We start from the raw sequence: 27,668 nt of genomic DNA on the forward strand, positions 1-27,668 counted from the left end.
TTTCTTACCACAGTGACTAAATCAGGCACTTACTGGTTTGAAAAATTTATGGGTTAGAAAAAAATGTATGTGGCCAAGTATATATCCAGGCAGTTGGGACATGTCTAAAGTGAAACACTGGTTTCCTGAAACATACCCAGAAAATGAACAACCATGTCGCAAAAAGAGATTCTGCTCAAGAGAATTTATTATGATATGTTTGCTCCCAAAGAATATTGCCCTGTAGTTTACAAGGCATCTCCATAATAAAGTTATTTGTTTCAAATTCTCTTTATGAAAACGAAATGTTCCCATGAACCCTGGAAAACTTAATTGGTTAATCCAATTAGAAAAAAATAAATTTTATATTTAGCATTTTAATTTTCAAATTGGAAGGAACGTTCAACAATTGTAGTAAATTCAAAGGTTATTGGACACTGAATTAATCTTCAGATGTATTTTGATTATCTCATTTTTATTTATTTATTTTTTTTTTCAGGAAGATTAGCCCTGAGCTAACTACTGCTAATCCTCCTCTTTTTGCTGAGGAAGACTGGCCCTGAGCTAACATCTATGCCCATCTTCCTCTACTTTATATGTGGGATGCCTACCACAGCATGGCTTTTGCCAAGTGGTGCCATGTCCACACCTGGCATCCAAACCGGCAAACCCCGGGCCACCAGGAAGTGGAACATGCGAACATAACCGCTGTGCCACCAGGCCGGCCCCATGATTGTCTCATTTTAACATTTTAGCTTTACAAGAAGATTTATCAGACCAGCAAAACTGCCCTTTACTTGTATAAACCCTTACTTGAGTTTGGGACTTTTTTAATGGAAAAAGAAAATTCTTTGTAGGGATGACTTTTCTTTGCATTGTAGTGTAGGAGAGACTTACCAAGTTCTGGTTAAAATGAACTGAAGGGAAAGTATTTTGAATTGGCCAGCTGTTAAATTTTCCAAGTGTATTGGGAGTAACAGTTCTGTGGATGAGGTAGAAGAATAAGGTTAATCTTGGGGCTGGCCTGGTGGCGCAGTGCTTAAGTTCTCACGTTCCGCTTCGGCGGCCTGGGGTTCGCTGGTTCAGATCCTGGGTGTGGACATGGCACCGCTTGGCAAGCCATGCTGTGGTAGGCCTCCCACATACAAAATAGAGGAAGATGGGCATGGATGTTAGCTCAGGGCCAGTCTTCCTCAGCAAAAAGAAGAGAATTAGCAGCAGATGTTAGCTCAGGGATAATCTTCCTCAAAAAAAAAAAAACACACACAAAAGAATAAGGCTAATCTTTACCATCCAAATCAGCCTGTATGATATGGTTTTACATCTTCTTGCAAAGCTGTTGAATTTTGTCCTCTGCATTCTGTAGTTCTTCTTCCCAGCTTTCTTCATGTGGAGCCCTGAGATAAGGCAACCACTTACCTCTTGAGCCTTATGCTCAGGCAGAGAATGGTCACAGCAAGATGGCTTTGGTGGTACTAATCAGATACCTACTAGAAGTCCAATGATTTGTTATTGTTTCAGTTTTGTGGCTTTTTCTACTGGTGAGTGTCTATTAAAATAAATGAGAATCAAGCAAGTGAAAGAGTGTCATACATATTTTTAAAGAGGGCCAAACCAAAGAAATAAGGACACTTTATTGAGAAAAGCGTCTAGTACAGTGGTTCACTGTTATAGACCCAGAGTCTGGCTGGCTGGGTTTGAATCCCACCACTGCTGTTATTTGCGGAAACATTAGCTAAGTTGCTTACCCTCTCAATACATGTTTCCTCATCCCTGAAAAGGGTATAATAGAATCTAATTCATAGGATCATTAAAAGGACTAATTGGGGGATGTTTACAAAAGACCTAGAACAGTGCCCTCCCCATGCTGAGTGCAAAATAAATGTTAGTGCACACCATTAATATTTCTAAAATCCCCAACTTGAAGTTTCCAGGTACCTCTGTTAAGCACAGGTTGTACCACAATGCCAGTGGGCTCCCTGTAGGGACTAATACTTAGACAGGGGTGAGGGATTATTACACGATTCCATGCAGACAGATTGTCCCTTCCCTAAGCAAGACACAGACTGTGAACATTGGCCTGGCCCACACATCCAGGCAGTCCAAGGCATTGTGCTCAAAGGATATAGCAAGCTCAGGCGGAGTTGGTACCAGGAACACCATGTATGGGTACCTCACAACAGTAAGCACCATGGGAGATAAAACAGGGGCAGGTAATGCTGAATCCTTGTTCCACAGTTGTTCAGAGATCAAATAACGGCACAAAGCCCTAGTTTTCTTCATCCTTCTGGTCTAAGTACTTTGTGTGTGTCACCTTCCTTTGGTTTGATTCCAAACTCAGGTCCCACATAGGCACCTCTCGGCAACATCACCCTCTCCCCTTCCTGGCTTAAACCAATTGGAGCCCATTCTGGAACTGGAGTTGGAGTTAATCCCACAGAAATTGAAAGTGGGAGCAGGGATATTTCCGAAAGGAAAGTTGGGGTACTGTTTTACCAAGAAGATTGAAAGGATGAGCTGACAAAAACAACAGATATCTGTACATATGTGAGGGTGGAGCTCAGATAGCTTGGTTCTCCGGTTAGCATTGGCTCAGAAACAATCAGACCTGGGTTTCAGGTGAGGCCAGTTCACAGCCCAACTCGGGGGCTGGAACGGTCAAAATAAGTGGAAAGGAAATAGATGTTGGAGAGAAATGATATTCATTGGGTGTCTCTTCTGTGCCAGGGTGTTTACATTTGTGGTCTAATTTAAGCCTCATCTCACCATGAAGTGGAAGTGCGGGTTTACAGGGGTTTGAGATGTGAATAAAGGTAAATCCAAAGTCAAGGTGAGGTACTGTAGCCAGTTTTGGGTAACCCCAGGGCAGACTGAGAAGCAGACCTCTTAGAGGGGAAATAGGGTCCTGAAGAGCAGGCCACATGCAGGCAGGTTGAAAAGAAGCCTGTTTGGGGCTCTAAAGATGAAATTCTTCTGTTTGACCTAGATGTGAAGTGAATAATCCCTTTTGTTGTTTGGAAAGCAGTAAAGCCAGCCAACTTTGCCACATTCCTGATCTCACAAACCACATATCTTATTTTTCAATAAGGAGAATCCTTTTAAAGAGATAAATGTGAATTCTTTGTGTTATGTATATGTTTGTGCCACATTTAATTCCATTAGCTATAATACCACGTAGCTGTGCTTATTTAACTGCTTAGACCAGATGGTAATGCCTTCTGCAGAAAAATGGTTACACCATGTGTAATTGAACATGTCTTACTGACAGAGTTGCAACTACCCATTTTCCCGATTAAATATAGGTGATTCAATAAAGTGAACATAGAGTCTATTACTCTGCCACCATTTCTAGCTCAAAACATAAGAAAGAAAATGTGCTACGAAGTGGGGAAATTGCATAGTTACAGTGTATACCATCGGGAGATAGGAATAAAGGCAGGCCTCTCCTCCTACCCTGGACAGCTATATGTTGATACCTAAATTTGGCCAGGGACCAAGGAGAGAAGCCCTGGCTTCCTCACTTGTGAGCAGTCTGAAAGTGATGATGATAGTAGACGTGAACATTATGAAAACTAACCAGTACATTTTGAAAAACGATATAAAGTATTGGCTTCTGAATGAAATCGTGTGGCAGGAAGAGTTGTGTTAACTCTGGGCGGATGAGAATGTTGAGTTTTATGACTGTTTTCAATCAAAACTACAAAAATATGCTGGCCAAAGTAATATATGAGAACAAATATCTGATGAAGCTGTCCTTGAAAATATTTTTTTATTTATTGAAAAAGAAATTAACTGTAAGCTCCTCCAGGCTCCCTGATCCTGCTTATGGAACTATGAAAGTTACATGTCTAGTAAAAGAGAGAAGAAAATCACACTCTGGCCTTGGAACTTTTCAGCAAGATCACTAGAAATGATAATAATGATAATTATCAGTAGAGATGATAATCAGTGAGAAACTCTTATTGAGGAGAAGTTGGAAAATGGCACCTTGCCATGGGGAGGGAGTTGACGCAGTTGCTATGTGTATGTTTTTTCTTAGTTATCTTTATGTTGTGTGAGTAACACTTGCAATCATTCTCTCCTTTCTCCTTGCTTGTGGAGAAGTTGAGAATTTTAGACTCGAAAAGACTCTAAAAAACAACTCAAGCTCAACCTCTCATTTAACTGATGAAGAAACTGAGGTGCAAAGAGGAAAACCCACGTTACTCAAGAGAGATGAGCCCAGGGCTCAACTGTCTCATCGCATTGCTGGATTCTGCTGCTATTCCAGTGCTAAGGGGCTGATGGAGTGAGGGGAGAGGAAAGGGAGAGTGGGACGTGACCATGTGAGGGTTCCCTGCCCCTACTGCTAGTCACCCAAAGCAGCTTCACTTTTATCTGTTTTGTGCATTTCGGGTCCCCATAGAAGAATTTATGTAAAATATTTTTCTCATGTAAAAAGAGTCCAAAGTTTGAAACCCACTATCCTCAACCATAGGAATTCTTAAGAGGGCTGGTAGGTGTGTATTATGCTTCCACTTCTTCACTCCTGCCCAGTGTGTCTTATTTGTGGCCTTCACTATAGCTACTCTTTTCCTAATGTAAATGACAAAAAGAAAAGCTGAACCAAGTCTGCTTATGGAGAGTATATTCAGAAGGTAGAATGAGAGAATATTTTAGGGTGGTTGAATGTTAGACAGTTGGAGAACTTTGTCATCCCACCGCCACCCCAATTAGATTCTGGAAAATTAGACTTGGGAGTCGGAGTCCTGGCTGCTAGCTTTAGCCCTGCGGCAGAGTTGCTGTTTGACCTTGCCCGTTGTACGTAGGCCAGTTCAGAGAATCCTTAGACCCGCCTGAGAAAGGAAGCGGAAAAGATGGCAAGCCTTGTCTAGCTGCTGCGGGAGTGAATCCAGTTAGGAGGAAGAAGGCATCCCAACTCTGAGCCCATCAGCACCAGCCATCTGCCTGCATCTCCCTTCGCCCTGGGCCTCCGCTCTAAAGAGTCTCCCTTGGTGGCTCAGAAATCTAACTCTTCATTTTGCACATGGTTTTTGTTTGGTTCATTTAGTCACCAAGTCTTCAGCTACTCTCTCTGCTTTCTGCCCTGTGAGTAAAGGCCGGACTCAAGGTTAGCACAGCAAGTGGAGACAGGAGAGGCGATCACAGCCCCAGAATGAACTCCTTTGTCACGGAAAGGGGCCTTTCTAGGAGGCTCCCCAGAGGCTGCAGATCTGTTCTCCCAAGGCTTCATGATTACCTCTCCACCCATCCCCAGAGAGATCTGATTGCAGCTCTGCTCTCCCCTGGGCCTTTTCTGTGCTTTTTACCAGCTTCCAGCCTGTCTCCTGAAGGCCTGATTGGCCCTCTGCACTTCTCCCAGGGCACAGGGCGGACTGTTCTGCAACTCCTCTTCAGCTGTCTCAGCCACCTACTCTCTGCCTCACCAGTTTTTGGGTTTTCCTTACTCCATGAGTGTCCCTTTACACACGTGTACATACGCACATAGCACCACCATGAAAACTCGTCTGCATCTTTCTCTCAGCACTGCTTAGTAGAATTCCTGCCGTCTCCTAGCCCTAACTTCTCAGTGACCTCTGACTCAGGCCAACAAGGGCCGTGGTTGGCCAGCCCCCTTCTTCAGTCTACCTTGAGCTGGCTGAAAGAGGCTAGAGGCCCAGAGACTGTGCTCCACACATCACCTCTCTAATTTACTGGAACATAGGGCCCACCGTCACTTAGATCCAGTCAGTCTTCCTCTAAGTGGTTTCTTTGAGCCGGGTTGAACTCTTTTCTCCCTTGGCATAAAGTGAATGAGTGTGCTTACTGGGGTGGCAGCAATGAAGAGACATTGAGTCCTCAAGCCATATTAGCATGTTTGTTAAGGCCTTTAAACAATCTCATCATCAAAGTGCTTGGGAATAGCTATAAAAGCATAATCACAGGTGGCAATGGGCATGAAATGCATGGCTCCAGGCTGTTCATAGGATAATAGGGGCATTCATGGGTTTCCAAATGGAGCCCTTTGTGCTTCCAGTCCTGTGTCTTTTCTGAGAGGATGACTTTGCTCAGTATGTTTAAAGGGCACTAGCTTCTAGAATAACCTCAGGAGCTGATCTACCTATCAGCCTTATGCGTGAGTTTTGGGTAGCTGGTTACGGTGAAAGGGGAAATGGATGTAACATTGCACAGATTGATTCTTCCAAAGAAAATTGCCTTTGGAATAGTACTTCTAACACGGAGGGAGGGTCTGGCTATTTAGGGAATGGCAGAAAGTAGCTTGTGATATTTTCTCAGAATTTTTTGCAACTTCTGATTCTTCATTTAAGATTTTTCTTTCTGAATAAGATGCATAGCTAGTTCAGCACCCTGTAATTCATGGATTTAGATGTTGTAGGCATCTTCCTTGGTCCTTTGAAATTCAGTAAAGGTGTGATTTGTCTAAGCTACCTTCCCATAAGAATCTCCTTTATTCCCCATCTCTTCCCTAGACTCCTTGTTTTGTAGTATTTTTTTGACTGATGCTCATTTGGCATGTAAAATTTATCATTTAATTCTTATTTTATTACTGCTCTCATCCACATAGTCATTAGCATGGGATACAACAAAGACCCTTGGTATTTAATTGGCCTCTGCAGCCTTGGTGGAGGCATGTGTGGTTCCTATTAGGCATTTCTATATATTGAGAAGAGTTCTCTAACCCCCACAATCAGCTCCAAGGACCCCTGCTCCCAGCCACTGAATTTAGCTGGGCCTCGTGTGTTCCAATACCATGATGACAGAGAGGAGCTCCATTTTAGGATACAAATTCCCCTGGAATTTTGTTAGGGACTGCACTGAATCTATAGTTCACTTTGGGAAGTATTGACATTTGAACATATGAAGTCTTCCAATCCATAAACATGGGTGTCTTTCCGTTTATTTAGGTCTTTAATTTCTTTCAGCAACATTTGTTTTGTAGTTTTCAGTGTACAAATCTTTCTTTGGTTAAATTATTTCCTAGGTATTTTGTTTTTTTGGTTGCTTCTTTAAATGGAATAGATTTCTTGATTTCTTTTTTGGAAGGTGCATTATTGTGTGTTGGTCTTGTACCTTGCAACTTGGTTGCATTCATTTTATTAGCTTTGGGATTTTCAATATTTAGAATCACTTCATCTATGACTAGAGATGCCTCTTATTTCTTTTTCTCCCCTAACTGCTCTGGTTAGAACATCTAGTATAGTGCTCAACAGCAGTGCTGAGTGCAAGCACCCTTGTCTTGTTCGTAATTTAGGGGAGAAAGCTTTCAGTATTTCACCAGAGTAGGATGTTAGCTATGGGTTTTTCATAAATGCTTTTTATCATGTTAAGGAACTTGCCTTTTATTCAGTATTTTCTGAGTGTTTTTATCATGAGCGGGTGTTAGATTTTGTCAAATGCCTTTCCTGTGTCATTTGAGATGGTCCTGTGGTGGGTAGACTCTTAAAGAAAGAGTAGGATTGATATAAATAAAGAGAAATGTGGAGTCTGGAGAAATAAGTAGCTGAAGTGTAGTGCTAGGAACTTGACTAGTATCTGCAGAGATTACTGCACAATCGAAAGCCACCGGAAGAGACGATTGCAGAGCAGATGACTAGACCTGCCTGGAAAGGACAGATTCCCCGAGTGCCGGGGAGGACCTGGAATGCCAGAATGCCTTTATCTAGTGGAGCTCCTTAGGGTTTCTGAACCCAGTCGGATTAGGAATTATGATCTCAGCTCATTGTTCTCTACTTTCGTGTCTTCACTTCTACTTTTCTATTGACTTCACATCCATCTAACAATCTTTCCTTCTTAATTTTAGTAGTAAAGTGTCAGGTACAACAAAGGAAATACTGGATTTCTTTAATACCATGTGATGAGTCCTATCATTCTTTTAAATGTAGGAATAAAAACAAAATTAAGAAAAGAGCCAACTCTTTTTGGTGGTTCATTTGTAGTAACGTACAGAGACAGACCTGTAACAAGCCAACAGCTTTTGTCGGGCTGTAAATTAGACTGGAGGGAAGAATGAACTGCACGATCTTAGCATCTGAGGCCTTCTTATATTGAGCATGTGTTCTTTTCCATTGTCATGGCATTAATTTTTGTTGTGTGTGCCCCCACACCTTTCCTGGAATCTCAACAGAGAATGAGTCTTGGCTCTGCTGGGAGCGGGCTCATTAAGTATATTCAGGGTTTGCCTTACCATTCGCACTCTCCGCCCACTTCTCAGGCCAGCCCCGTTTCCCTCCCTATGCTTGTTCTAGTTGGTCCTCTCCTCCAAAGGGCAGCCATATCTTGAGATTCTGCTCCCTCCAAGGAGTGGGCACTGATCTAAGGACCACCCTGTCTGTGTCAGTGGCCTAGGCATATCAGGGATGTGGCTATTTAGCTCTCTAACCAGGAGCCTCTGTCCTTTCTAGAGACCTTCCAGCATACTATTAACCTAAGTGCAGGGGCGGAAAAGCCCAGGAGCGCCTGGTAGAAATGTTAATTGCTTTTCCTTTAAGACACTTCATCACAGAATTCCAGCTGTTGGTGTCAGGAGGTGACAGTGAGGCATCTCTTGGATAAGAAGGACGTGGAGATCAACAGAGATCAGAAATGAAAAGATGAATAGATTCAGTCATCAGAAAGCTATTTGACTTTTAAGTTTTAGCCAATAATGAGTTTGGCTGCATGGAAAATGCGTACATACATCCATTGTTGCAAGACCATTATTTCTTTATCACTATCATCAACCAGTATTAATGAAGAAGCCAACTGTGCATGATACTGTGTTGGGCCTTGTATGTAGTTATGCAAAAATGCTTCCCTGGTTAAACTGAATATGGATCTGTAAAGTGATTAACTAGGACTTGACAGTTAACACAGTTTTTTAATTGCAGCAAGCATCTGAAGTAAATAAGTGAGTCTAACCTTTTCTTTTTTCTTTTTTTTGAGGAAGATTAGCCCTCAGCTAACTATGGCCAATCCTCCTCTTTTTGCTGAGGAACACTGGCCCTGAGCTGACATCTATGTCCATCTTCTTCTATTTTATACGTGGGACGCCTACCACAGCATGGTTTGCCAAGCGGTGCCATGTCTTCACGCAGGATCCGAACCATTGAACCCTCGGCTGCCGAAGCGGAATGTGGGAACTTAACCACTGCGCCACCAGGCCAGCCCCTCTTTTTTTGGAGGGGGGAAGATTAGCCCTGAGCTAACATCTACCGTCAATCCTCCTCTTTTTGCTGAGGAAGACTGGCCCTGGGCTAACATCTGTGCCCATCTTCCTCTACTTTATATGTGGGACATGGCTTGACAAGCGGTGCATAGGTTGGCACCCGGGATCCAAACCAGCGAACTCTGAGGCCACCGAAAGCAAGACATGTGAACTTAACCGCTGTGCCACCGGGCCAGCCCAAGTCTAACTTTTAAGAAAGACTACAGCTAAAAGGAAACTTTCTTTCTAAAAAGAGTCTCAGGCTTTTATGCTGAAACATTGAATATAGATTTTATTTTTCTTCCTTTTTAAAAAAGTTGGTTTGTTAACAATTAGGAAAGCCATACAGGTTAGCTATTTTTAAAAAAATTGGGAGCCTGCCTGGTGGCACAGCGGTTACGTTCACACATTCCGCTTTGGTGGCACAGGGTTCGCCAGTTCGGATCCCGGGCTCAGAGCTAATCTTCCTAAAAAAAAAACAAAAACAAAAAAAATCGAACAATTAAAAAAAGTATCCAAACTAAAAAGCGGAAGCCACTGACCCACCCCTATACCCCTGAACGTGCTTCCACTTCCACTGAGTAAATTCACATTTCTCTGTGGCCTTCCCATCCCTTGTTTAAGTACAGATATATGTATGTGTGTGTTAAATGATTGTTTCAAGTTTATATTGATAAACACATATGTTTTCTATAATTGGCTTTGCTGACATGTAAGGTGATTATTGTTTAGGTCTGCTCCCTTAGCTTCTAGAATGTGAAAGCTGACAGCCTTGCCCCTTAATTCTGCTTATTGCAGCAGTAGTAAGGTTACTGCTACTACTTTTGGCTTTACTTTTTAGATGACTTATTTTTATTGGTTTTTCTGCCATCACAAAGTAGCCATCGTGTCTACACATTCAGAATCTGTTTCTTATATTTGGACTCAAAATAATTCCTTCCCCTGAATGCCCATTTTGCTAAGAATGTTTTTAGCAGAGGCAGAGCATCAAGACTGCCTCTCTGGTTTTTGCAGGAATGCTTGCGTTTGAGGCCAGCACTCTTAATTGAATTAGCTTCATGAAAACATTTTAAAAAATCGATAGGTATGTGTATGACCCATCAAGACGCTATATGCTCAGTAAAATATAAATACATTCTCTTCCACGGGGCTTTGCCTTTAGAAGCTTACTTACTTGCCTCAGCGTCTTCTGTCTTGGTTCTGCTTTGTTTTGAAGTTTGTGGCTTGTTGTTGAACATAGTAAACCCCTTTCATTGACCGTGGTGTTGGCCGCTGATTCAGAGATCCAGTCCTTGAAGACTTAATAGTCCACAGACAGGCACAGGGTGGACCCCTGCTTTTGCTCAAGTCTCTCTTCATCTCCAGGAACTGAATTTTTCATGCAGTAATTAAAATTTGTAGGTCAAGCCTCCCATGGCACCGTTTGCTGCTAGGATGGGAAAGCAGTGATCAGATTCGCTTATGCTGCTCTTCACTGAGCTGAGACTTAAAGGATGAAGGGTGACATTTTCTCCCATTTTGTAAATTAATGCCATTGATCTGCCTAACAAGAACAAAGTTAGGCTTCAAAATACCAAATGATAAAGAGATTAAGACTTTAAATGGCTTTTCAAAAGGCAACCTCTATTGTAAGGCTCCAAGCTGACTATTGAACTTTCAATTAGAATTTCTAATAGGCTATTGACTTAAATGGATAAAATGTTGCAAGTGATAGCTTTCAAGATGACAAAGATTGCTTCTTACGTTCTGGAATATTACTTTATGTGGCATATACTGTTCCGGAAGGTGAATAGTAATAAACTGGCCTCCCTCTGTAGAGGATCAGCTGCATCTGTGCTGTAGTTTTCTCAAAGATGAATAATGCATTTTTTTTTTTTTTTAAATCCTTTCTCTTTTCCTGTTTGTTAAACATGGGCTCCATGAAACTTTTTATGGCATGGAAGTCCCCTCAGTCTTTGACGTTGTGGCAATATTCTTCTTTTTTGAAAAGCAGCTGGTGTGCTCTGTGTTTATCTGTGTGCACACACATGCATTCATGCATGCTTGCCTGTGTGTTCATAGTTGGGACTCTAGCAGATGGGTTGTCTGTCATTGCTCTCTGCCTCAGTTTACTATTCTTAGAAGCTCTGAGTCTCCTCCCCGATGGGCTTTCAGGGTGATGTGGCTCAGTTCTGCCCTTGTTGTGAAACACTAGCTCTAATATGTTTTTAAATACTAATTTTTCAAAGACCAGCTACCTCTTCTAGGATAAAGGGTTAATATTATGCTTATGTTACAGTGCATTAAAAACTCTAATTAAAACAGCATTACATTCCCATCTGCCAATCTCCAGTAATCTTCTTTAATTGCAGTAATTAAACTATATTTACATGTTCAGAATACTTGTAATTTAGCAAATTGCACTCTCTGCTCTACATTTAATCAAACAACCAGTTCCAGTATATTTAGTGTGGAAAGAAGTAATTTCAATGTTTTGATTACTATAGCAGATTTGACAGGGTAAGTGCCCCTCTAGTAGAGGGCTTGAAAGGGAAGGCAAACATGAAATATAGTCATGGTTTTGATTGTCATGTGAATGCCTAATTACATGTTGGAGGATTAACTATTAAATGGTATCGTGGTTGCACTTGATGTTTAGACACAGCTGATATTACAGATAGCAAAGACTGTCTTTTAGGGAAATTTGACAAAGGAAGTAAGGTTTTCTCTTCAAGGATTGGGAGATCATTGGAAAATTAAGTGAAAATGTTACCTGAATTGTATATTGCTTTTATGTCTCCTACCTGTGATCCCAAAGCCTGCCATGCAAGATGGTTATTTTCGTCTTCCCAGTTAAAGTCCAAAAGAAATGCAGTGGCAAGCTCAGGGAAACGCTGGTGATGGTACCAGTCCAGGAGTGAGTCCCTCTGCGTTTCTGTCTTGTATGTTGTGTCTGCAGTTGCTCTGGAGAAGACGTGTGGTTTCCTGAAAAGGTTCCTTCAGGAGAAGACAGGGTTCCTACTTTTTACCCCAGACATCTTCCCTAACCCATTTCCTCAGCCTCATCTTTGTTTCTCAGTTTCCTTACTTTAAAAACAGAAATAATAAGGTTGTGAATATTGATTAGATTTAAATAAATAGTCTCTTGGGGCCGGCCCCATGGCCAAGTGGTTAAACTTCCATGTGCTCTGCTTCAGCAGCCCCGGTTCATGGGTTCGGATCCCGTGTGTGGACCTACTACACTCATCGGCCATGCTGTGGAGGCATCCCACATACAAAACAGAGGAAGATTGGCACAGATGTTAGCTCAGGGTGAATCTTCCTCACCCAAAAAAAAAAAAAAAGAAAGAAAGAAAGAAATACTCTCTTAATCACCTTTAAAGTATTTTTTAAATTGCTTGTTACTATTATTATATAGTTGCACCAGGATAATAATTTTTGTTTCTTGATCTGTATAAATTTGACTGGGATATTGGGTATTGCCATCAAATCTCTATTTTCCAAAACTACAGGTCAATTTATTTAGCATAGAATTTGAAGTAATATTCTCTCTTCCAGTAGCTTCTTTCTAATTATGTGATGTTAACAGTATTTACTAGAAATTGTATCTCTCTTCACTCCTGGACCACTTATTAATAAGGATTATGCGTTCATGAAAATGAACAGTCTAGCATTCCTATTGAATACCAGCGTTAAACCTTGTTTCTTGACCATGTGAAAAGAGCAAGCTACTGAATTGTTAAAAATGATATGTGGGAGTGAGGACCCGAGATTTTCTTCGTGATTCAGTTAGCTTGCTATGATATTGAGCAAAATGTTTCGTTTCAGTTCTCATATTGTTGGAGATAGGGTAAAGAATAGGGCTTGGAATTTTGATTCATAAAGAAGCCAAATGAAAAATCTTAGCCAAAAAACAAAAATACTGGACTTTAGACTGTTGCAGGAAGAACCATTCAGTTCAGATCCAGTCCCATTTCTGTATCACATTAGTGAGAATTTAGCTTCTGACAAATGTCTTGATACCTTTTTTCTTCCTCCTGCTTATTTACAAAGAAATTCTGATTAATTTAAGATGGCTGCCTTTAAAAATATATTTGGGCAAAATTCAGCCTTATGGTGAGATGCAAAAGAAAATAATGCTGATAACTACACTGAAGAGGTTTGAGAGTACTAGAGACACTTTGAAAGGAAAAAGGAAGTAATTTGAAATTGAGGACAGTGCCAGCTGGAGTTGAAATTCCAGCTCTGTCATTTAGCTGTTTAATCCCAAACAAACTACCTAATCTCCCTGAGCCTCTGCTGTCGCATCTGTAAAATGGGGTACACAGGGACATAGTACATGGGTACTGCACTATTAGTTTTTCTTTCCCATTACCTATAATGTCTGTTGGTATATGGGGAGACACAGACACATATACACACACCGTAATAATTTAACAGCCCTTAGAATAATATATGATTTGAACACAAATGCCCGTGCAAAAAATATTTTTAAGAATGCAGCATAAGTGTCAGGAGAAATATGCATAAGGGGCAAGGTACACCTTGCAACTGAAATCGCCAGATTTTTCCCTAACCTTATTACGACTATTTTTTTTTCAGTCCCTTGCCCTAACAAGTCCTTTCAGAAATTAACAAAAGAAACAATTGAAGGATCTGAATCTCACTACTTATTTTACACTCTCTACTTGGAGGTGCTAATGAGCAGCAGAATAATCCCCCAAAATGGCCCTTAATCCAAGCTCCATCGAGTCAAGTTATGAGTAATTAAGAATAGACTGTATGAAACATAGCTACGTGGCAGCTGGCATTTCTGCTTTCCAGAGGTTGCTAGGGAAGGTGAATTCAGTTCTCATCCTTGATCCTTATTGGAAATTGAAGAGTTAAGGTCAGCATCTTAGTATACTTGAATGTGTGAGTCTTTATCTTCTTGCAAACTTTCTATCTTGGGTTAGGGTGTGGGGACCCTAGATACGGAGAGGATCTCTAGCATTTAATCCCCAAGACAGAACTTCTGACATTTACATTTCTGCAAATTTCACACAGCATCTTGCAGCATGTAGGATCTGGGCTCCTGCCAAGAGGACTTCTAACTCCTTTTGAAAAAGTGCTTTTTGGGGGAGTTAGGAAGGGTACTGAGCTGCAGCAACATTTCTTTAATAGCATTCCTTTAATGTCCAAGGGGACTTAATGTGTAAATCATATGAAATTCAAGCCCTCCTCTGAACTGAGTCTTCTAAGAAAGTTTTACTACAGCCCTTATCCTAGTAATATGGCTGATTTCCTATTTTCCAGTGTTTACTTATACTGTAGAATGTTTACTGTATAATGAGTTTATTGTATAATAAGGGACTCTGATTTATTAGCTCTTCATTATTCTCATCCCATCAGCTTTCTGATAAATGCTACAACCCTTGGCAGGGACATGAGTCTCAATCAGGTGATATCATTGCTTTTTAATGAACTCTTCTTCTCGGAGTAACAACATTACATGAGATATTCCTTATCCTGCATTATTAACGGGCCCCAGAATAAAAGGCACAAAGGCACCGAGAAGGTTGCACTGAGCAGTGGGGCAGAATTCATTACCACTTCAATATCCAGTACTAGTAGTTAACAGTTTTTGATCTATCATATTTACCCTTCTGGAACAGTAAGAAATCATGGGCGGAGCAGCAGTGAGCTATAGCATGTGTAGGAATTTTGTAAATGTTGCCTTAGTTACTTAATGCACAGCCTGACTGCTGGAATTTAGCACAGTGACATCTTTCTCAGAGGGAGCATGAAAAAAAAATGTGATATTTTACAACCTGGGAAGTTAAGCGCTGAGATAGTTAGGGCCCAGCTCTCATTAGCTGAATGGTAGATTTTTCTAATTAGTTCTTTCTTGTAATGAGCACGAAAGAGTCTAATCACCTCATGTGAAACCAATCTAATGCTTGGAAAAGAATGCCCTTGGCATCTCTTTCAGATTGGATCTTAGGATTTTGGTTCATCTCCTTACAGAATAGAATTTGTTAGTGAGTGTTTATTTAAAACATAAACACAGGGACCAGCCTAGTTGTGTAGTGGTTAAGTTCACAGACTCCACTTTGGCAGCCTGGGGTTCACAGATTCGGATCCCAGGCACAGACTTACACACCACTCATTAAGCTATGTTGTGGTAGCATCCTACAGACAAAATAGAGGAAGATGGGCACAAATGTTAGCTCAGCTACAGTCTTCCTCAAGCAAAAAGAGGAGGATTGGCAACAGAAGTTAGCTCAGGAACAATTGTCCTCACCAAAAAATAAGAATAAAAATAAAAGTAAGCACAGATGTGTCGATGGGGCAAGAAATGGACAGCTTGTTGACCTGGGGTACAAGTATAGCTAGAGAAGGTCCTCAGAAATATTCATTAGTTGGCAATTATGAGTGTATCACTGCAGCTAAAGAGTCCATTTCCTTGATTTCTTTCATTTTGAAACTGGAGACTTTGGCCTGGAACAACTCCAGTTCAGCATGGTGCCTCTCCTGAGGCATGCAGCATACTGCACATTAGAATGAAGATGGCTTGGAGGCCTGGGGAACAGGGCTTGGTCTCTCCGCCTTTACAGAGCCTGATGGATTCCCCCATCAGTTTCTGCTAATTTGTGCATTCAGTGCTTTGTCTCTCCTCCCTCCCTCTGCTTTGGAGTCATCCATAGGTGCCACGTTCATTTTTGAACTGTTCTCAAATTTCTAGTAGTCATCCGTCTCTTCACATGTCTTAAGTGAGCCAACTCTGGATATCTCAGTTGATAAGGTTCATTTTTAACTAGAGAGAGAACTGTAATGGCAGCATCTTGTCTGTAGCATATAAACTGTTGCCCCTTTTGGGGAAGTCACATGCTTACAAGAAGATGGCTGAGAAAATGCTTAGTATGTGCGTATTTATTATGAACTAGGGAAAAAAAATGGGAATCCTTGAGCCCTGGGCTGTAGAGACTAAGAATATATGAATTTTCATTGTGCATGCCGTCTCTGCTTGGCTGAGCCTCCTGTGATGATGGACGGGTATATAACAGGGAAACAACTAGCACTGTCCAGTGCACTAGGCACTGGCTACGTGTGGCTGTCGAGCTCTGGAAATGTGAGACTGAGGAACTAAAGTTTTAACTTTATTTCATTTAATTAGTTTAAATGTAAAGAGCCCAATGTGGCTAGTGGCCATGATATTGGACAGGGAGGTCTAGACGTCTTCTGCCTCCTAACCACCCTGCCCCATGTACAAACAGCAGCATCCTTACCAAGAGAAAACCTGTTGTCCTCTGCTCCCTCTTGCTATCTATTCTCCTTAGCTGCCTTAAAACCAATCAGACTTTGCTCAGTGCTATTAGGAGTTCAACACAAGGCGTTCTCTTGGCTTGTGTTATCTGTAGATCATTCTGTATTCCAGCAAGCCAGTGTTTTGTTCTAAAGTTAGAAATGACATTGTAGTTTTTAAAATAGCCAAAATACTGGTTTGTTTCTAAGAGGAGAGATGGGAGGAATCAATCAGCTTGAGTTCGTTTATGGAATCTTCCAAATCTCAAAGATAGGACAGAATTGCACACCTCTCAAACAGCTGGGTTAAGTATATAGCTTTTACAAACTCCCTACGATGTTTTAATTATAGTTAATTAGAGTAAACAAAAATGTAGTATTTAATGATCTTTATTAATGACTTTTAACAAATGTGTTAACTTTGCTCATGGTAGCCGGTTGCACTATTGTAGAACTCTTCAGTTCACACTGAAAGGGTAAGGTTAGCAACCTGGACAGATCGGCCTATCTGTGTTATGACCAGTCTGGTTCCTTCTCCCATGGTTGGAAGCCTCATTTTGTTTTGGAACCTGGAATTGATCCTTTTTAAGGAGAAAAAGAAGAACACTAAGGTTGTGTATTCAACAGAATGCACATTCACTTATTCGACAATCGTTTATTGAAGGCCAACTATGTGCTAGGAATTGTGGTAGTGTCTGGGGATGCACAGATGGAAAGGCACCGTGCACCCCCACTGGATTGTTGAGCAACTAGCACATAAACTGTTAAAGATAATACCATGCGACAAATATTATAATGGAAACATATACAAGGTGTGGTGGAATTTAGAGGAAGAAAAACTAAGTGGTAGTTTTAGGGAAGGCTTCCAACATGGAAACATGTAAGGGAAATTTTATATATATATTACTATGAGGGAAACTCTTAAGTGAATTAAAGGATTTTGCCAGGGATAAAGAGAAAGTAGGGCTTTTATGAAGGGGAGTATGGTATAGTACAGATCAGATGTGTAAGGCAACAGTGTGTTTGGGGAACTGAGGAAAGGAATACTGGTATTTGGTGTGAAATTACAAGCGTGCTGAGAGATGAGTATGGAAAAGTAGCCTATTAAAACTCTAACGTTCCATGGAACGTTAGAGTTTTAATGCTAAGTTTGAGAAACATAACAGGGCCAGGATTTAGGGTAAGGCAAGAGAGGCACCCAATGCACAAAATTTAAGGAAGCGCTTTCTCTGAGGGTCATGCAAGTTCAGGGTTGATGTTTACACCACCCCTAGAGTGGGTGCCTCCTTAAATTTTGTGCCCTAGGCACCTAACTTGCCTTACCCCAATCCAAGTCCTGAAACGTGACTCTGAGTTTCTTGGGTTTTTTTTTAGGAAGATTAGCCCTGAGCTAACATCTGCCGCCAATCCTCCTCTTTTTGCTGAGGAAGACTGGCCCTGAGCTAACATCCGTGCCCATCTTCCTCTACTCTATACGTGGGACGCCCACCACAGCATGGCTTTTGCCAAGTGGTGCCATTTCTGCACCCGGGATCCGAACTGGCCAACCTCGGGCCTCCAAAGCGGAACATGCACACTTAACTCTGTGCCACTGGGCCAGCCCCATGACTCTGGTTTTTATGCAGAGAATGGGCTTGAAAGGAAAGTAGATGGAAATCTGACCCAAGTCAGCAGGTAGACACAGCAGAGTAGAAATGAATGAAATGCACTGAAAAGGTAAAGGCAAAAAGACTCAGTGACAGAAAAAATCTGAGGCATGAGAAAGAGAAGCCTACATGTCCTGGCACAGAATTCTGAGGATTTTTCCTATTGCCTGACCCTGGGTTTTCCCTAACTTCTCACATTCCTCAGTTCTGCCTTTTCCTAGGGTCCTGCCCAACCCAAGTCTAGAGCTTACCTATCTGCTCAGGCCTATGCGCTGGACTGTGTTTGAGGGAAGGCCCTGAGAGCTGGAGTTTTTAAAAAGTGTCTGACTTTAGGTAGATCTCCTGCACTGGATGGTGTTAACACATTCAGAAAATTGCAGTCTTCTTGGCTCTCTAAATTCAGTGACCTTATTTTAAAAGATGATCAACATGGCCTAGAACCTTTAGAGGATTGGGAGACATTTTAGCAAGTTTATCAAGAATAAGCAAAGATGACATTTGGCTAACAGTATTTCCCCCCCAAAAACCATTTGTTTTGGAATGAACCTTTTCCATTTGACAAGTTTGGAATTACCAATACTGCTTGAAACTTCCTCTTTTCTCCAAACTCTAGGATGTTTTCAGAAGGGACTCTTTTCTTCAAAGGCATCCTATAGTTAATTGGGAAAACATGCAAGAAGAGACATTTTGTCTCCTCAGGCCGCCTGTTGTACTCTTCCAGCATATGCTATTGCTCGTCTCAGAGAAGTGGACAGGTGGCTGTTTGCAAAGCAGGGCCTCTGACTCAGAGAAGTTGGGAAACAAAGCCCTCTGTAGAGTCAGCCTCTTGCTGTTTGCTGAAGTCTTCTGGTCTGGCCTGTTCCCTGTTCCCTGCAGTCTGAACAGATTTGTGGGGAGTATATGGTGTTTCACAGAGGTTGCGGTGGGATCACTTACACACATCCAGCAGTTATGCGGGTAGAATCACAGCGTCTCAGGGTCGGATGTGTATTTGAAGGTCATCTAGTCCGACTTCCCTCTGGAAAATCCCCCATGCCACTCTTCCCCCAGATGGCTTTGTAGCCATAACCTCCTGTGACAGAGTGCTCACTGCCGCCTCAGCCAACACCCACCAAACCTCAGTGATCCTCTGAGGTGACTGACATTTCCTCACCATCCTTCTCTTGAGTGGCCATTTCTTTAATAGTGCGTCATGCTTGCCAACTTTTGTATGTGCCTTTTGAAAGCAGCTTCTCCAGAGAAACATCCTGTCTAGCTCCTGATTTATATAGCTCTTCACCGCCATGCCCGTCCTTCTTACAGGGGTCAAGTGCAGTTTCACAATTCCTCAATCCCCTTGAGCTATTGTCCTTTCCAAAACCTTTTACTATGAAGGGTTAACTAATGTTTTCCTAAGAATTATGAAACAACATTAGTGGGTAGAGAAGCGTGGCTTGGTAACTCTGAAGAGACAGATGCCCCAAGAAGACCACATGCCTCCCTCTTGGCCATGTGCGCTACAGAAAGCTGTGGCCTTCCATGTGGCCAGGAGTCCACACCAACCCAGTGCATGTTTTCCTTCCTGGGATGTTATCTGGCTCTGTGCATGACTCGTGTGTGGGAAGCCTGTCCCTTCTCCATCCAGGCACACAGTGCTGGTAATCCCTCATGCTGTCTGCCCTGTGCCTGGGTTCACACTGCTTCTCCTCCCTGGAGGGCTCCCCTAACTCCTGCAGTCACATCAGACTCATTGAGGTGCTACTACGCAATGACTGCTTTGCTTCCCTGATACCTCCCTCCCTCCCCCTGCTCGATCCCAGGTTGACACTGTCCATTCATTGTTTTAAAATTATCTAGGTGTGTCTGTTTCTTCCGTTAGACTGCATTTTCCTTGAGGACGGGTACTGTGCCTCACTGAGCTTTGTGACCACAGTGCCAAGCACATGATAAGTGCTATTTAATAAATGCAGGCGTATATAAATAAGTGTTCCACAGTGTTTCAAGATTTCTTTTTTTCTCCTCTGGCTTTCCTCTCCTCTCCTCAACCTCAAGGAGACTAGGAAGCAGAAGAGAATCCCAGCCACCCATCCCATCTTGGATGCCCTGCAGTGCAGAGACCTGTCCTTGGGACCCTTGCCTTGTCTTTCCCTGCAGTGTGCAGCTAGTTGGCCTAAGATCCACCCAGAGTGGGGGCTGGCCTCTGTCAGAGAAGTACCAATGGGATGTTCTTTGCAGGGCTTTGCACAGTCCCCTCGGCTCCGATACCTCTGTATCGAGGAGGGCTCCAGGGCCATATCTCCTTCCTTCCACTCTTGGTAGTACTTCCTTTAGTCTGTGGCCCCAGGAGACAACTCCCTGGCCCTGAGGAGTCTATGCTTTTGCCACTCTCTTTGCTGACTCATTATCATTTGGTGCTCCTTCAAGCGAAAGTTCTAGAGGCCTATCAACAAATAAGTTCTGAGCCTCCTGAGTAGTCACGAGTTACAAGTCACCTGGTCAAGGGGAAGGGAAATGAAAACCCTTGAAGGATTTTAAAGATAGACTCACACTCCCTTGCCTTATAGCCTGTGCTGCAAAGTCAGACAAAAGGTGCTTGTGCCCGTCTTATTCAATCACCACCACTGCAGGATTGACCCCGTGTTTTAATATAAGGAAACTGAGGCCCTGGAAGTTCAAGCTAACTTTATAAGACCACTCATAGGTAGTAATTGGCAAAACAGGATCATACATTCAGGTCTGTCCAGTTGCTTCCCCATTTAAATGAGACCACTGAAAAGATTATCTGGTATGTGGCTCCTTAAGTACCTTTTTTAATCCCCTTGAGATAAACTCTTTGTATGATGTTGCTTCTATGACCCACCCCACCACCACCACCAATCCAGTTTCTCATAATTCAGTGCTCACAGGCAGTTGCTCCCTAAGAATTCCAGGTAAGTGATAGTGAACTAATAGGATGTTATTTTTGTGATGTGGCAACCCTTTTCTAGGATTTGAGAATGTGCCCTACGCCTGTCATGGAGGGCCAAAGAAATAGGGAGGCATATAGAGAACAAAATTGGCTCTTGATTAAGAACTTTTTTATAACGAAAATGGCTGAGGTTACTAAGGGTCAAGAATTATTCTAAGCACTTTATACTCATCTCGTTCAATTCCTCCAAACTCCGTGGAAGCGAGATACTACCATCATCCTCCATTTTACAAATGAACAAACTAAGGCTTGAAGAGACTCAGTAACTTGCCAAAGCAAATACCAGACTTGACCCCAGGCTGTTTGACCCAGAGCCCTCCACTCGCATAGGGTGGTGACTGGGGGAGCAGGGGAGCAGCCTGTGGGCTTAGTGATTGTGCTGCTTGGTACACAGCAAGACAGACATAATCAGCACTTGAATTATAGAATTTTTATGAGTGACTAAAGTAAAAGCCAGGATTTAGAGATTGAGAGTTGATTGTTAAATGATATTTGGAACATCTTACTGGATTTGATTAAAGTAGAATTCAAAAGGCATCACAAAGATGATTATTTACCAGGGGTACTTTTAAGGACTTTTTTTGTGGCTTAAATCATTGGCACGCCAATGCTTAAAATCTCTGTGCTCAAAACCAGAGTGCAATTGATCCTTAGAAAATCAGAGGTTAGTGCCTTCTTTGGCAGGCTACTTCTGAGCTTTGTTACACTGTAACATAATCCCTCTTTGAAGACAAATCTTGTTTTATGTTTTTTTTCCTCCCATGGTGCCTAGTATCTTGCCCTATATGTAACAGATACTTTGAGATAGGTGGACAGACAGAAATTATTTTCTGTTGCTTTAGGGGCTCTGAATTCACGGATGAGTTGATTTATGAATGAAGTGTATTAGCAAAGATTAAATGCAAAAATATCATTTCTCCTCTTCATCATCTAGATGTCATTGCCAAGTGTTATACTGTACCTCTCTAAACTAATATTTTGTAGAAGGGAAACCAAATATGAAATAATAGCAAGCACTGGGACAGAGGCTGCATGTCCTCTATCAGCCACTACAGAAGGCTAGACAGTGGGGGTCGGGGAGTGGCTGGGTCAGGGTTTGTGATTGGAAGTAGGTGTTTGAGGCAAACTTGGGATTTAAGCTCATAGCCAGCACTAGAGGCTAGAGAAACAGGAATGATACCAAATCTCTTAATCTCAAGTTTGTGTGCCTACTGCACAGTAAGCCAAACACTGAGACATCAGTGCTTAGAGATGGAGAAAGCTTTATTCAAATTGGCCCACACAAGAATGTGGGAGCAATGGGTTTGCTCAAATCCACCTTCACTAGAGAAGAAAGCAGGGACTTTCATAGAGCTACGGGGTGTGTCAGGAGGAGTTTTGGAGAAACAAAGGGGTAATCCCTGTTATTTTCTCTCCCGTTAAGCCTCTAGGCAATCTGACTTGTGGGTATCGACAGCAGCTGGGGGCTGGTTATCTGGTGATCCTTGAAGGCATTCTCTTTCTTCTGTAAAACAAGCTCATAAATCCTTGTGCCCCTGAGTTACTTCTCAGGTTAAACAGGAAAGCAGCAAATTGACAAGATTAACTTCTTTTCATAACAAATTCAAAAAGTAATCTTGTTGAATATTTATAGTGACCCTCAGGTACCCAGCTTCAGGGTGATAGGAGATGTAAAAGTTTGAGTGGGCCATGCCCAAATGCTGGAAACAGGAGCCAAATAGATGAAAGTTGGGTGGAGTTAATTAGTGAATAAGTTTCCTGGGTATTTTAGAGACCAATTATTTTTGATGCCTAGCATTTATTGAGTGTTTACTATAGATGAGGCATGATTCTAAGCACCTTATGAATATTTAATCCTCATAACAATCTGTGACGTAAGCACTACTTTTTTTCTTTTGAGGAAGATTAGCCCTGAGCTAACACCTGCTGCCAAGCCTCCTCTTTTTGCTGAGGAAGGCTGGCCCTGAGCTAACATCTGTGCCTATCTTCCTCTACTTTATATGTGGGACGCCTACCACAGCATGGCTTGCCAGTGGTGCCATGTTCGCACCTGGGATCCGAACCGGCAAACCCCAGGCCGCTGAAGCAGAATGTGCGCACTCAACTGCTGTGCCACCAGGCCGGCCCTAGCACTACTGTGACTGCCATCATACAGATAGAACTGAGGGGCAAGGAGTTTGAGGAACTTACTCAAAATGTCGTGATTCGTAACTCATGAAGCCAGGTAGTCTGACTCTAGACATCCTGCTCTTAGTCTCTGCACTGTGTGGCCAGTTCTTTCAGTTGTCAGGCTTCTCTTGCTGGCTCTGAGAACCCTCACTCTGGGTGTCAGCCCAAGACTTACGTTGACCACATGGCCTAACCAGCCTTTATCAGTCCAGTGACTTTGTTATTCGAATCTCTGGCTACCTGCATACATTGTTCTTCTCCTCAATTGCAAACTCCCTGAGAGTAGAAAATCTATCTCATTCATTGGTGCTAATTCAACTTTTGTTCAAAGGAATCCTCTGGGGGTTTTTTCTAGGCACCTCTAGATCTAAATTATTCCATCAGCCACTGGGTTCTTCATTGGTGTTTCTTGGCCCAAGGACTGAGGCAACAACAGGAGGCAGCAGAGATCTCATCAGTGTTCATCAAACATACGTTGAGTACCTACTGTATTCCAGGCCTGAGTGCACAGAAGTAAATAGGACAGACATTATCTCTGCCTTCTCAAAGCTTACAGTACAGCAAAGAAGCAAATGAAATGAGCACAAGTCTGATAGGTGCTATTTGACAAAAAGGCCAAGAGGCTGAAATGGAGAGTAATGGAGGAGGTGGGTGGCCATAGAAGCTACTTTAGACAGAGTAGACATGGGAAATTCCTCCCTGAGGAAGTGACATTCTAAGCTAAGACTTAAAGAAGGAAATGAGAAGACTGGGAGGGAAATACCTTCTAGGCAAAGACAACAGCATATGCAAAGGCCCTGAGGTTGGAAAGGAGTTTGTTTAATAGTGGAATTCAAAGAAAATCATTATGATTGGACAATTACTTCTTACACATTCCTGGCAAACTTATGTTCCCAATTTGCAGCCTATTCTCTTTTGTTAGTGGTTCCAATCCACTTCCTAACACAGCAACCAATAGTCAGGGATTTTTGACTGCTTGCTCTAGAAATAGGGCAAATCAGAAGCAGAGGCAGTTTCACCTAGCTGACAGGGTATGGAGCATGAGTTAACTTAGTCCATTATATCTCCATCAGAGTCATAAGCCTTCCTTGCATAGGGCTCAGCAATAGAAATATGTCAAATTCCTTATATATTTCTTTTTTTTTTTTTTTGAGGAAGATTAGCCCTGAGCTTAACATCTGCTGCCAATCCTCCTCTTTTTGCTGAGGAAGACTGGCCCTGAGCTAACATCCGTGCCCATCTTCCTCTAGTTTATACGTGGGATGCCTGCCACAGCATGGCTTGCCAAGCGGTGCCACGTCCGCACCCAGGATCTGAACCGGAGAACCCCAGGCTGCCAAAGCGGAACATGCACACTTAACCGCTGCGCCACCGGGCCGGCCCCTTATATTTCTTAGATCTCTTTTCAGACTGACTCAAAGGATGAAAAAAATGAAATTAATACAAGAGGAATAATTCTTTTTAGATCATCAGAAATTATTTTTTCTAAAATTTTCTAAATATTGTAGTTATGTCTCTCACTCCCAGGGGTGGTGGTTTTACTACACTGTACTGGAAGAAAGATTGCTTATAAATACCACCGAGGAGAGGTGCCTTCCCAACCTGCTAAGGAGGATGCTGAGCGCTTTGGGAACTTGGGTGCGTCTAGGTGAATGGAACAAATGCGGAGGTAGTCTACATGTGGACAGTGGCTCACTTGCTCTGATCTGTCTCCTCCCCCAAGTTTCAGTTGAGATCCCTTGAAAGCTCCCATCTCCCCACCATTCGTAAAGGGTCTTTAAATTATTCAAGAGAAGGAAACACAGCCTTTACCCATTGGATTTTTCTCCTCAATCACAAGTCTTTTTCTCTGAGCACACACACATGGCCCAGACTCACTGTCAGGGGAGATGTAATGTTAGCATCTGGTGTTAATATCTATTGTTGACATTTCAGGAATGAGAACATGAGCTATTAGGGAAGATGTTTGCTTGTACCTAATTAATGTCTCGTTGTATCCCCTCTTGTTGTCAGCTCTGCCTCACCATCCTGTCTTGGCATTTTCTTTTACTGGCTAACTTTAAAAGTTAATTATTTCTCTGTTGAATGTTAAATGCCACCATTTTTTTTAATGCTGTTCCTCAGTGTGAATTATTAGTTATCAAAAATCAAAATGATCTGTGCAGTTATCTACTCTTTACCTAAAGCTAGTATTCTTGCTAATCATTCTTCTAAAATGTGATAGCAGTTTGTTTGATGTCTGGCAACATGGATCTCTCCAGCAGATATTGATTTCGACTCCACGTTCCTACCCCTGTCTAGCCTTCCCAGTGTGGAGCATATACCAAGTCCTGGTACATCATCTGATAGAAGCACTTGCTGATGGGGCCAAGTCTTCTAAAACTCATTTTGCTTGAACTCAAATCACTGTTTTTGTGTGTGTGTGTGTGTGTGTGTGTTGGCGGGGGGGGGGGGGGGGGGTTGAGGAAGATTAGCCCTGAGCTAACTGCTGCCAATCCTCCTCTTTTTGCTGAGGAAGACTGGCCCTGAGCTAACATCCATGCCTATCTTCCTCTACTTTATATGGGGGATGCCCACCACAGCATGGCTTGCCAAGAGGTGCCGTGTCCGCACCCAGGATCTGAACTGGTGAACCCTGGGCAGAATGTGTGCACTTAACTGCTGTGCCACTGGCCGGCCCCTCAAATCACTGTTCAAATTCATTTGGCAACTCCAGTAAGTACAGACAGAAGTAAAGAACCTCAGATCGAATATTCCCTAAAAGCTTTTATAAAACATATGTCTCGGTGGGAAATTGCAACTTTCTTTACTTGAGATTGGTCTATAAAAATAGTGGTAAAAACTATAGCTAATATTTATTGAGTGCTTATTTGATACCAGGCTTTCTTACTAGCTTTTCACATGGATTGTTTTACTTAATCCTCTCAACAACCTATGAGGAAATTATTATTATTATTCCCAACTCAAAGCTGAGCAGTTTGAAGCTATGAAAACTTAAACAATTTATGTACCATCACACAACCGGTTAGTGGGGGGCCGGAAGTCCATGCTCTTACTTCCTGCCGCACGGAGTGTGCTGTCTCAGACCGTGGTCGTGAGGCACACATGGCTTCTGATCACTTAAATGGGGCGAGTCGGAATGTAAATGTGTTGTAAGTGTTAAATATACACCAAATTCCCAAGACTTAGCATAAAAAAGTAGTGTAAAATAGGTAAATAATGATGTGTTTATATCAGTTACTTGTCAAAATGGTAATATTTTGGATATATTGGGTTAAATAAAATATATTATTAAGATCAATTTCACCTGTTTTCACTTTTTTAATGTGGCTACTAGAAAATTTTTAATTTCCTATGCTGTTTGCCTTATATTTCTGTTGGAAAGTGCTACTGTAGAGACATAGAGAGTTCCAGAGTTTCTGGATTCATTCCTTGCCTTATGAATTTCTGATCCTAAATTATTGAGGGAATATGCACAAATTTCTGACCCTTGCCCTCCTTTCTGGTCATTTAACTTCCAGAAATCCCAGCACAAAGTGTAAATTCCTGCATCTGAGTCACTACCAAGAACCCATCTGTTGGCTCTTATCAAGTATGGAAAGATAAAATACTAACATGTTATGCATTAACGAGATCAAAAGGAAGGCTAATGACAGAAATGTGGCTGCTGTTAAAATATCCTGAGAGGATAATCTGGGTGGACTTTGTGTTCTCCTTAAGGCGACCCCCTTAAATGCCTTCCAGAGACCAGACTGTCTCTCAGCTCTCTTTCCGAGGCCCACCTTTGCCCTCCCTTCTAATCCCTGCCTACCCCTTTCTGGTCCACCCCTCTCTCTCTGGGTGTCTGTGCAGCTGAGGCAGGCCGCCTGTTAAGCAGTTCTGACATGAAGCAGGTCTTTTTTCCCTGCTTGTGAGAGCAGAGTGTATAATGGCATTGCCCTCCACCGGGGATCTTTGAGAAGCTTTATGGCTCTAGCAGGCATCAGGGAACCAATCGCAGGCACTAGCAGCTGATATATGACACTAATATAGGGTTCACTTTTATTCTCAACCTAAAAAAAGATGGATTGTTCCAAGTTTAGACAGGCTGTAAAATCGTGTGCTTCTGGAACCATGCTGCCTTACCCCCGGGACCACTCTAATTGCTTTACATCTGTACAAAGGTTCCTTGTAATCGGGCTTTCTGCCTTCATTTGTCTTCTTTTCAGCCTCTTAGTAAAGACCTTAATTGGTCTTAGTGGGGCTTTTTTCAGTTAGTGCAACTGTACCTTTAGGGCTGAACAAGTACCAGACACTACCTGCGGGGAGAAGTGGGGAGATGGGAAAGACATCAATACTCCTTTACCTCTAACAGTTTAATTAATGTGCTCAGAACAAGGAGCAGTTTGAAGAAATTTCTGCTCCTCCAGGACCCTGCTACACATCAGACAAAACTGGGGTTAGGTGGAATTTTCTAGATTTCTTTCCTGCTTCAGTCTCT

The 27,668-nt window shown here is 42.2% G+C and overlaps 1 protein-coding gene across 10 annotated transcripts in view; it reads left to right on the forward strand.

Annotated features, from left to right (window-relative positions):
• AUTS2 (activator of transcription and developmental regulator AUTS2) overlaps positions 1 to 27,668 on the forward strand; it is a 1,153,302-nt gene that overhangs the window by 728,738 nt on the left and 396,896 nt on the right. The window lies entirely within an intron of this gene.

Source organism: Equus asinus, chromosome 14 (assembly GCF_041296235.1).
Source record: "Equus asinus isolate D_3611 breed Donkey chromosome 14, EquAss-T2T_v2, whole genome shotgun sequence".
Taxonomy (NCBI): domain Eukaryota; kingdom Metazoa; phylum Chordata; class Mammalia; order Perissodactyla; family Equidae; genus Equus; species Equus asinus.